Source organism: Pleurodeles waltl, chromosome 12, assembly GCF_031143425.1.
Source record: "Pleurodeles waltl isolate 20211129_DDA chromosome 12, aPleWal1.hap1.20221129, whole genome shotgun sequence".
NCBI lineage: Eukaryota > Metazoa > Chordata > Amphibia > Caudata > Salamandridae > Pleurodeles > Pleurodeles waltl.
The window spans coordinates 120,897,068-120,907,455 of NC_090451.1; the positions used below are offsets into that span (position 1 = coordinate 120,897,068).

General features: G+C 38.5%; 4 non-coding genes across 4 annotated transcripts; all 4 read right to left on the reverse strand.

Annotated features, from left to right (window-relative positions):
• Nucleotides 1–708: 708 nt before the first annotated feature.
• Nucleotides 709–790, reverse strand: TRNAS-GCU (transfer RNA serine (anticodon GCU)). The gene has a single exon. It is a non-coding gene; the product is annotated as a tRNA-Ser (tRNA).
• A 2,564-nt stretch (nt 791–3,354) lies between these two features.
• TRNAS-GCU (transfer RNA serine (anticodon GCU)) lies at nt 3,355–3,436 on the reverse strand. The gene has a single exon. It is a non-coding gene; the product is annotated as a tRNA-Ser (tRNA).
• A 2,565-nt stretch (nt 3,437–6,001) lies between these two features.
• TRNAS-GCU (transfer RNA serine (anticodon GCU)) lies at nt 6,002–6,083 on the reverse strand. Its single transcript has one exon. It is a non-coding gene; the product is annotated as a tRNA-Ser (tRNA).
• A 2,565-nt stretch (nt 6,084–8,648) lies between these two features.
• On the reverse strand, nt 8,649–8,730 carry TRNAS-GCU (transfer RNA serine (anticodon GCU)). Its single transcript has one exon. It is a non-coding gene; the product is annotated as a tRNA-Ser (tRNA).
• Nucleotides 8,731–10,388: the final 1,658 nt, after the last annotated feature.

The window sequence follows — 10,388 nt, forward strand, 5'->3', positions numbered from 1 at the left end:
CCTGTCAGTAGTTCCATTGTTTTCTCCTACTCCAGGCAACCTTGCACCTGTTACGAATTACACTGTTGCATTCAGCATGAATGTCTCCTTGAGCAAGTCGGGTCCCATGAGAAAGAATTTACTACAGCTACACACATCTCTAGCTTCTGGAAAAGTACAGTTTCGTGTCCTTCAGGAAAACAGCACATTGCACGTTAGAAAAACACAGTTTAATATGAGACCAGGCATGTAGGCCCAGACCCTCGCTAAACTAAGGCCTAGTGCTTAATGTACAAACTCCTAATACATAACTCCAATTTTGATATGTTAATACAAGTTCAAAACATCAGTACATAATTAATTCAGCATTAATAACTTTCATTAGTCTTCGTATACATTGGTAGCCACTCCCCGTGGGCACATTTTAAACGCGTGCATTATTTCTACATTAACACATTTTCTATGCAGTTTCATTACACAATATATTGCAAACTTCTACGTCCCCCAACTTAACAACCCTCCGCCTGAGGAAAGAATTTGTGATTCATGCACAGAACCCGGCCGGCGCTGTTTACAGTAATGCCTAAGCACAGTGCTCACCTGAGCGGTGTTTCCAAACCGAGGCATTGTACTGTCGGAAATACCATGGGATACGTAATTTAACTTTCACATAAAATAGGGTTAAACCAGACATACCACATATTAAAAAGTAAACACACAATAATAAACCGACAAGGGTGAGATTCGAACCCACGCATACAGAGCACAATGGATTAGCAGTCCATCGCCTTAACCACTCGGCCACCTTGTCGTGTAAAGGTCAGTTTTCAGGAGGAAAAAATATAGTAGTCGAAATGTGTTCTATGAGGTGATAGTTGTCCACACATAATAAAGAGCATATATTTACAGATTGTTATGGCAACTTGTTGTCTTCAGCTTTGCTCTAAATGACCTTGTTGTCCTTCCCTACTTCAGCTTGAATTTATATGATATATGTAATGGAATCATGAAAATTACACATTCCAAACGTGTTCTATCCATATGTGATCTACTGTCACACTACCCTCAAATGAGCTAAGATTGCTTTATTTCAGTTGTACGTGGATTTAAAGTGCAATTTCATACAAATATTTTACTGGTATGGTGCTTTCGAGTCTCTAGGTGTCATTCATTGTTGGGGTGCTTACATGTCAACATTAGGCAGCAAATAGTACACAAATAAGGAAAACTGCCTTCCCATTTAATGTGCATTGTTCTGCAAAACATTTTAAGTAGAAGAAAGTAAAACTTAGTTTATAAAACCGCCTAAACTGGGAGTATTGCCACTACAGCTTTGACACTTCAGTTTAAAAACGTACGTGCATCAACAAGAAATATTTTTGCGCTAAATAAATTGCTGTCCGACTGCTCACGTAACGCATAAAACTGAGGCAGTCGTAAATACACCACATTGAAGTAATATCTTGGTGGTTTTCGTTGACGATGACTCAGCAGCAACAGATCAGATGACTTTTTATTAGTGATAGCGCATCACGGCCTTGATAAGTAAACTTACAAGGAGACACGCCTAGGTCGATGAACCTTTTGGACTACGTTCGGGGACTTCCCAGTACGAGATGTCTTTTGGCATCACAAATCAATGGATCAATATCTCAACAACAATCGCAATAACTAATCATCATGCTAATCAATAACCTTTAATGAGAGTCAATAAAGTGAACACACCATGACCTTTCAGTCATGAATAAAAACACCAATTTAGTTAAGTGTTAGGATACTTATTTCCCTATTGGTTACAATCTAAAGTCATTTCTGTTAATCTCATCGGCAATTCATCTCATTAGTAACTCTTCAGATTTGCAATTAGAAATGCAATTAATCAATGCATGGAGAATATTCACTCAGTATTAACACATCATTAATAAGAACCAACTTAGCAAAGTCTCCGTAGTGCATGATTCAAAAAAGCAAGAACTCAGTAATTTGTCTATTTGCGTCAGATTTTAGTGAACACCTTAACTAACCTCAAATTAGCATCAGCATGTTGGGCTTCATGCAAAACAATTTAGCAAACACAAATTTGGAAAACATCTAACTATGGCCTCTATCAAAGAACAGTTGGTACCGAGAAAGAAAAGGCAAGCCGACAATTACAATTTTCATCAGATAGTTACCCATCCAACGGATCAGCAAACAGCGTCAGTCTTTGTCCTCAGGCCATCAGTCGTTTTCACCATCAGCAAAGATAGGACAGGGCAAAGCCTCTGTATTGCATAGCTGAGGAACAAGAACTCCCCTCATATAGAGGAGATATGAGTATCAGGTAAGGAATAAGTAAAGGGTGGTTTAGAGTATCAGGACAAACAAACGGCAAAGTCTCAAAGGAAATGGCCTAATTGGCTCAGTAGAATGGCAAAGAATGGGTTGGAGTGGAATGTCCAATAAATAGCTGATTTCTGCTCAGGTCATATGGTTAAATCAAAACTGTCTAATTTACTCCTAATTCCTCGTTGGATAATAATTTGTGCATCGTTATCTCTGTCCAATAATTATTCACGCATTTCACCAGAATTTTCCACAAATCATAGTTCACATGTTCTTGATTGGCCCATGTTATTGACGTCTTCATCGGTTGGAATGTCAGGTAAGAAAAGTTACACTTTACGCACCAGTCAGTAGTTCCAATGTTTTCTCCTACTCCAGGCAACCTTGCACCTGTTACGAATTACACTGTTGCATTCAGCAAGAATGTCTCCTTGAGCAAGTCGGGTCCCATGAGAAAGAATTTACTACAGCTACACACATCTCTAGCTTCTGGAAAAGTACAGTTTCGTGTCCTTCAGGAAAACAGCACATTGCACGTTAGAAAAACACAGTTTAATATGAGACCAGGCATGTAGGCCCAGACCCTCGCTAAACTAAGGCCTAGTGTTTAATGTACAAACTCCTAATACATAACTCCAATTTTGATATGTTAATACAAGTTCAAAACATCAGTACATAATTAATTCAGCATTAATAACTTTCATTAGTCTTCGTATACATTGGTAGCCACTCCCGTGGGCACATTTCAAACGCGTGCATTATTTCTACATTAACACATTTTCTATGCAGTTTCATTACACAATATATTGCAAACTTCTACGTCCCCCAACTTATCAACCCTCCGCCTGAGGAAAGAATTTGTGATTCATGCACAGATCCCGGCCGGCGCTGTTTACAGTAATGCCTAAGCACAGTGCTCACCTGAGCGGTGTTTCCAAACCGAGGTATTGTACTGTCGGAAATACCATGGGATACGTAATTTAACTTTCACATAAAATAGGGTTAAACCAGACATACCGCATATTAAAAAGTAAACACACAATAATAAACAGACAAGGGTGGGATTCGAGCCCACGCATGCAGAGCACAAAGGATTAGCAGTCCATCACCTTAACCACTCAGCCACCTTGTCGTGTAAAGGTCAGTTTTCAGGAGGAAAAAATATAGTAGCCGAAATGTGTTCTATGAGGTGATAGTTGTCCACACATAATAAAGAGCATATATTTACAGATTGTTATGGCAACTTGTTGTCTTCAGCTTTGCTCTAAATGACCTTGTTGTCCTTCCCTACTTCAGCTTGAATTTATATGATATATGTAATGGAATCATGAAAATTACACATTCCAAACGTGTTCTATCCATATGTGATCTACTGTCACACTACCCTCAAATGAGCTAAGATTGCTTTATTTCAGTTGTACGTTGATTTAAAGTGCAATTTCATACAAATATTTTACTGGTATGGTGCTTTCGAGTCTCTAGGTGTCATTCATTGTTGGGGTGCTTACATGTCAACATTAGGCAGCAAATAGTACACAAATAAGGAAAACTGCCTTCCCATTTAATGTGCATTGTTCTGCAAAACGTTTTAAGTAGGAAAAAGTAAAACTTAGTTTATAAAACCGCCTAAACTGGGAGTATTGCCGCTACAGCTTTCACACTTCAGTTTAAAAACGTACGTGCATCAACAAGAAATATTTTTGCGCTAAATAAATTGCTGTCCGACTGCTCACGTAACGCATAAAACTGAGGCAGTCGTAATTACACCACATTGAAGTAATATCTTGGTGGTTTTCGTTGACGATGACTCAGCAGCAACAGATCAGATGACTTTTTATTAGTGATAGTGCATCACAGCCTTGATAAGTAAACTTACAAGGAGACACGCCTAGGTCGATGAACCTTTTGGACTAAGTTCGGGGACTTCCCAGTACGAGATGTCTTTTGGCATCACAAATCAATGGATCAATATCTCAACAACAATCGCAATAACTAATCATCATGCTAATCAATAACCTTTAATGAGAGTCAATAAAGTGAACACACCATGACCTTTCAGTCATGAAGAAAAACACCAATTTAGTTAAGTGTTAGGATACTTATTTCCCTATTGGTTACAATCTAAAGTAATTTCTGTTAATCTCATCGGCAATTCATCTCATTAGTAACTCTTCAGATTTGCAATTAGAAATGCAATTAATCAATGCATGGGGAATATTCACTCAGTATTAACACATCATTAATAAGAACCAACTTAGCAAAGTCTCAGTAGTGCATGATTAAAAAAAGCAAGAACTCAGTAATTTGTCTATTTGCGTCAGATTTTAGTAAACACCTTAACTAACCTCAAATTAGAATCAGCATGTTGGGCTTCATGCAAAACAATTTAGCAAACACAAATTTGGAAAACATCTAACTATGGCCTCTATCAAAGAGCAGTTGGTACCGAGAAAGAAAAGGCAAGCCGACAATTACAATTTTCATCAGATAGTTACCCATCCAACGGATCAGCAAACAGCGTCAGTCTTTGTCCTCAGGGCATCAGTCGTTTTCACCATCAGCAAAGATAGGACAGGGCAAAGCCTCTGTATTGCATAGCTGAGGAACAAGAACTCCCCTCATATAGAGGAGATATGAGTATCAGGTAAGGAATAAGTAAAGGGTGGTTTAGAGTATCTGGACGAACAAACAGCAAAGTCTCAAAGGAAATGGCCTAAATGGCTCAGTAGAATGGCAAAGAATGGGTTGGAGTGGAATGTCCAATAAATAGCTGATTTCTGTTCAGGTCATATGGTTAAATCAAAACTGTCTAATTTACTCCTAATTCCTCGTTGGATAATAATTTGTGCATCGTTATCTCTGTCCAATAATTATTCACGCATTTCACCAGAATTTTCCACAAACCATAGTTCACATGTCGTTTATTGGGCCATGTTATTGACGTCTTCATCGGTTGGAATGTCAGGTAAGAAAAGTTACACTTTACGCACCAGTCAGTAGTTCCATTGTTTTCTCCTACTCCAGGCAACCTTGCACCTGTTACGAATTACACTGTTGCATTCAGCAAGAATGTCTCCTTGAGCAAGTCGGGTCCCATGAGAAAGAATTTACTACAGCTACACACATCTCTAGCTTCTGGAAAAGTAGAGTTTCGTGTCCTTCAGGAAAACAGCACATTGCACGTTAGAAAAACACAGTTAAATATGAGACCAGGCATGTAGGCCCAGACCCTCGCTAAACTAAGGCCTAGTGCTTAATGTACAAACTCCTAATACATAACTCCAATTTTGATATGTTAATACAAGTTCAAAACATCAGTACATAATTAATTCAGCATTAATAACTTTCATTAGTCTTCGTATACATTGGTAGCCACTCCCCGTGGGCACATTTTAAACGCTTGCATTATTTCTACATTAACACATTTTCTATGCAGTTTCATTACACAATATATTGCAAACTTCTACGTCCCCCAACTTAACAACCCTCCGCCTGAGGAAAGAATTTGTGATTCATGCACAGAACCCGGCCGGCGCTGTTTATAGTAATGCCTAAGCACAGTGCTCACCTGAGCGGTGTTTCCAAACCGATGCATTGTACTGTCGGAAATACCATGGGATACGTAATTTAACTTTCACATAAAATAGGGTTAAACCAGACATACCGCATATTAAAAAGTAAACACACAATAACAAACCGACAAGGGTGGGACTCGAAACAACGCATGCAGAGCACAATGGATTAGCAATCCATCACCTTAACCACTCGGCCACCTTGTCGTGTAAAGGTCAGTTTTCAGGAGGAAAAAATATAGTAGCCGAAATGTGTTCTATGAGGTGATAGTTGTCCACACATAATAAAGAGCATATATTTACAGATTGTTATGGCAACTTGTTGTCTTCAGCTTTGCTCTAAATGACCTTGTTGTCCTTCCCTACTTCAGCTTGAATTTATATGATATATGTAATGGAATCATGAAAATTACACATTCCAAACGTGTTCTATCCATATGTGATCTACTGTCACACTACCCTCAAATGAGCTAAGATTGCTTTATTTCAGTTGTATGTGGATTTAAAGTGCAATTTCATACAAATATTTTACTGGTATGGTGCTTTCGAGTCTCTCGGTGTCATTCATTGTTGGGGTGCTTACATGTCAACATTAGGCAGCAAATAGTACACAAATAAGGAAAACTGCCTTCCCATTTAATGTGCATTGTTCTGCAAAACGTTTTAAGTAGGAGAAAGTAAAACTTAGTTTATAAAACCGCCTAAACTGGGAGTATTGCCGCTACAGCTTTCACACTTCAGTTTAAAAACGTACGTGCATCAACAAGAAATATTTTTGCGCTAAATAAATTGCTGTCCGACTGCTCACGTAACGCATAAAACTGAGGCAGTCGTAATTACACCACATTGAAGTAATATCTTGGTGGTTTTCGTTGACGATGACTCAGCAGCAACAGATCAGATGACTTTTTATTAGTGATAGCGCATCAAGGCCTTGATAAGTAAACTTACAAGGAGACACGCCTAGGTCGATGAACCTTTTGGACTACGTTTGGAGACTTCCCAGTACGAGATGTTTTTTGGCATCACAAATCAATGGATCAATATCTCAACAACAATCGCAATAACTAATCATCATGCTAATCAATAACCTTTAATGAGAGTCAATAAAGTGAACACACCATGACCTTTCAGTCATGAATAAAAACACCAATTTAGTTAAGTGTTAGGATACTTATTTCCCTATTGGTTACAATCTAAAGTCATTTCTGTTAATCTCATCGGCAATTCATCTCATTAGTAACTCTTCAGATTTGCAATTAGAAATGCAATTAATCAATGCATGGAGAATATTCACTCAGTATTAACACATCATTAATAAGAACCAACTTAGCAAAGTCTCAGTAGTGCATGATTAAAAAAAGCAAGAACTCAGTAATTTGTCTATTTGCATCAGATTTTAGTGAACACCTTAACTAACCTCAAATTAGCATCAGCATGTTGGGCTTCATGCAAAACAATTTAGCAAACACAAATTTGGAAAACATCTAACTATGGCCTCTATCAAAGAGCAGTTGGTACCGAGAAAGAAAAGGCAAGCCGACAATTACAATTTTCATCAGATAGTTACCCATCCAACGGATCAGCAAACAGCGTCAGTCTTTGTCCTCAGGCCATCAGTCGTTTTCACAATCAGCAAAGATAGGACAGGGCAAAGCATCTGTATTGCATAGCTGAGGAACAAGAACTCCCCTCATATAGAGGAGATATGAGTATCAGGTAAGGAATAAGTAAAGGGTGGTTTAAAGTATCAGGACGAACAAACGGCAAAGTCTCAAAGGAAATGGCCTAAATGGCTCAGTAGAATGGCATAGAATGGGTTGGAGTGGAATGTCCAATAAATAGCTGATTTCTGCTCAGGTCATATGGTTAAATCAAAACTGTCTAATTTACTCCTAATTCCTCGTTGGATAATAATTTGTGCATCATTATCTCTGTCCAATAATTATTCACGCATTTCACCAGAATTTTCCACAAACCATAGTTCACATGTCGTTGATTGGCCCATGTTATTGACGTCTTCATCGGTTGGAATGTCAGGTAAGAAAAGTTACACTTTACCCACCAGTCAGTAGTTCCATTGTTTTCTCCTACTCCAGGCAACCTTGCACCTGTTACGAATTACACTGTTGCATTCAGCAAGAATGTCTCCTTGAGCAAGTCGGGTCCCATGAGAAAGAATTTACTACAGCTACACAAATCTCTAGCTTCTGGAAAAGTACAGTTTCGTGTCCTTCAGGAAAACAGCACATTGCACGTTAGAAAAACACAGTTTAATATGAGACCAGGCATGTAGGCCCAGACCCTCGCTAAACTAAGGCCTAGTGCTTAATGTACAAACTCCTAATACATAACTCCAATTTTGATATGTTAATACAAGTTCAAAACATCAGTACATTATTAATTCAGCATTAATAACTTTCATTAGTCTTCGTATACATTGGTAGCCACTCCCTGTGGGCACATTTCAAACGCGTGCATTATTTCTACATTAACACATTTTCTATGCAGTTTCATTACACAATATATTGCAAACTTCTACGTCCCCCAACTTAACAACCCTCCGCCTGAGGAAAGAATTTGTGATTCATGCACAGAACCCGGCCGGCGCTGTTTACAGTAATGCCTAAGCACAGTGCTCACCTGAGCGGTGTTTCCAAACCGAGGCATTGTACTGTCGGAAATACCATGGGATACGTAATTTAACTTTCACATAAAATAGGGTTAAACCAGACATACCGCATATTAAAAAGTAAACACACAATAACAAACCGACAAGGGTGGGATTCAAACCCACGCATGCAGAGCACAATGGATTAGCAGTCCATCGCCTTAACCACTCAGCCACCTTGTCGTGGAAAGGTCAATTTTCAGGAGGAAAAAATATAGTAGCCGAAATGTGTTCTATGAGGTGATAGTTGTCCACACATAATAAAGAGCATATATTTACAGATTGTTATGGCAACTTGTTGTCTTCAGCTTTGCTCTAAATGACCTTGTTGTCCTTCCCTACTTCAGCTTGAATTTATATGATCTTTGTAATGGAATCATGAAAATTACACATTCCAAACGTGTTCTATCCATATGTGATCTACTGTCACACTACCCTCAAATGAGCTAAGATTGCTTTATTTCAGTTGTACGTGGATTTAAAGTGCAATTTCATACAAATATGTTACTGGTATGGTGCTTTCGAGTCTCTAGGTGTCATTCATTGTTGGGGTGCTTACATGTCAACATTAGGCAGCAAATAGTACACACATAAGGAAAACTGCCTTCCCATTTAATGTGCATTGTTCTGCAAAACGTTTTAAGTAGGAGAAAGTAAAACTTAGTTTATAAAACCACCTAAACTGGGAGTATTGCCGCTACAGCTTTGACACTTCAGTTTAAAAACGTACGTGCATCAACAAGAAATATTTTTGCGCTAAATAAATTGCTGGCCGACTGCTCACGTAACGCATAAAACTGAGGCAGTCGTAATTACACCACATTGAAGTAATATCTTGGTGGTTTTCGTTGACGATGACTCAGCAGCAACAGATCAGATGACTTTTTATTAGTGATAGCGCATCACGGCCTTGATAAGTAAACTTACAAGGAGACACACCTAGGTCGATGAACCTTTTGGACTACGTTCGGGGACTTCCCAGTACTAGATGTCTTTTGGCATCACAAATCAATGGATCAATATCTCAACAACAATCGCAATAACTAATCATCATGCTAATCAATAACCTTTAATGAGAGTCAATAAAGTGAACACACCATGACCTTTCAGTCATGAAGAAAAACACCAATTTAGTTAAGTGTTAGGATACTTATTTCCCTATTGGTTACAATCTAAAGTCATTTCTGTTAATCTCATCGGCAATTCATCTCATTAGTAACTCTTCAGATTTGCAATTAGAAATGCAATTAATCAATGCATGGAGAATATTCACTCAGTATTAACACATCATTAATAAGAACCAACTTAGCAAAGTCTCCGTAGTGCATGATTCAAAAAAGCAAGAACTCAGTAATTTGTCTATTTGCGTCAGATTTTAGTGAACACCTTAACTAACCTCAAATTAGAATCAGCATGTTGGGCTTCATGCAAAACAATTTAGCAAACACAAATTTGGAAAACATCTAACTATGGCCTCTATCAAAGAACAGTTGGTACCGAGAAAGAAAAGGCAAGCCGACAATTAAAATTTTCATCAGATAGTTACCCATCCAACAGATCAGCAAACAGCGTCAGTCTTTGTCCTCAGGCCATCAGTCGTTTTCACCATCAGCAAAGATAGGACAGGGCAAAGCCTCTGTATTGCATAGCTGAGGAACAAGAACTCCCCTCATATAGAGGAGATATGAGTATCAGGTAAGGAATAAGTAAAGGGTGGTTTAGAGTATCAGGACAAACAAACGGCAAAGTCTCAAAGGAAATGGCCTAAATGGCTCAGTAGAATGGCAAAGAATGGGTTGGAGTGGAATGTCCAATAAATAGCTGATTTCTGCTCAGGTCAT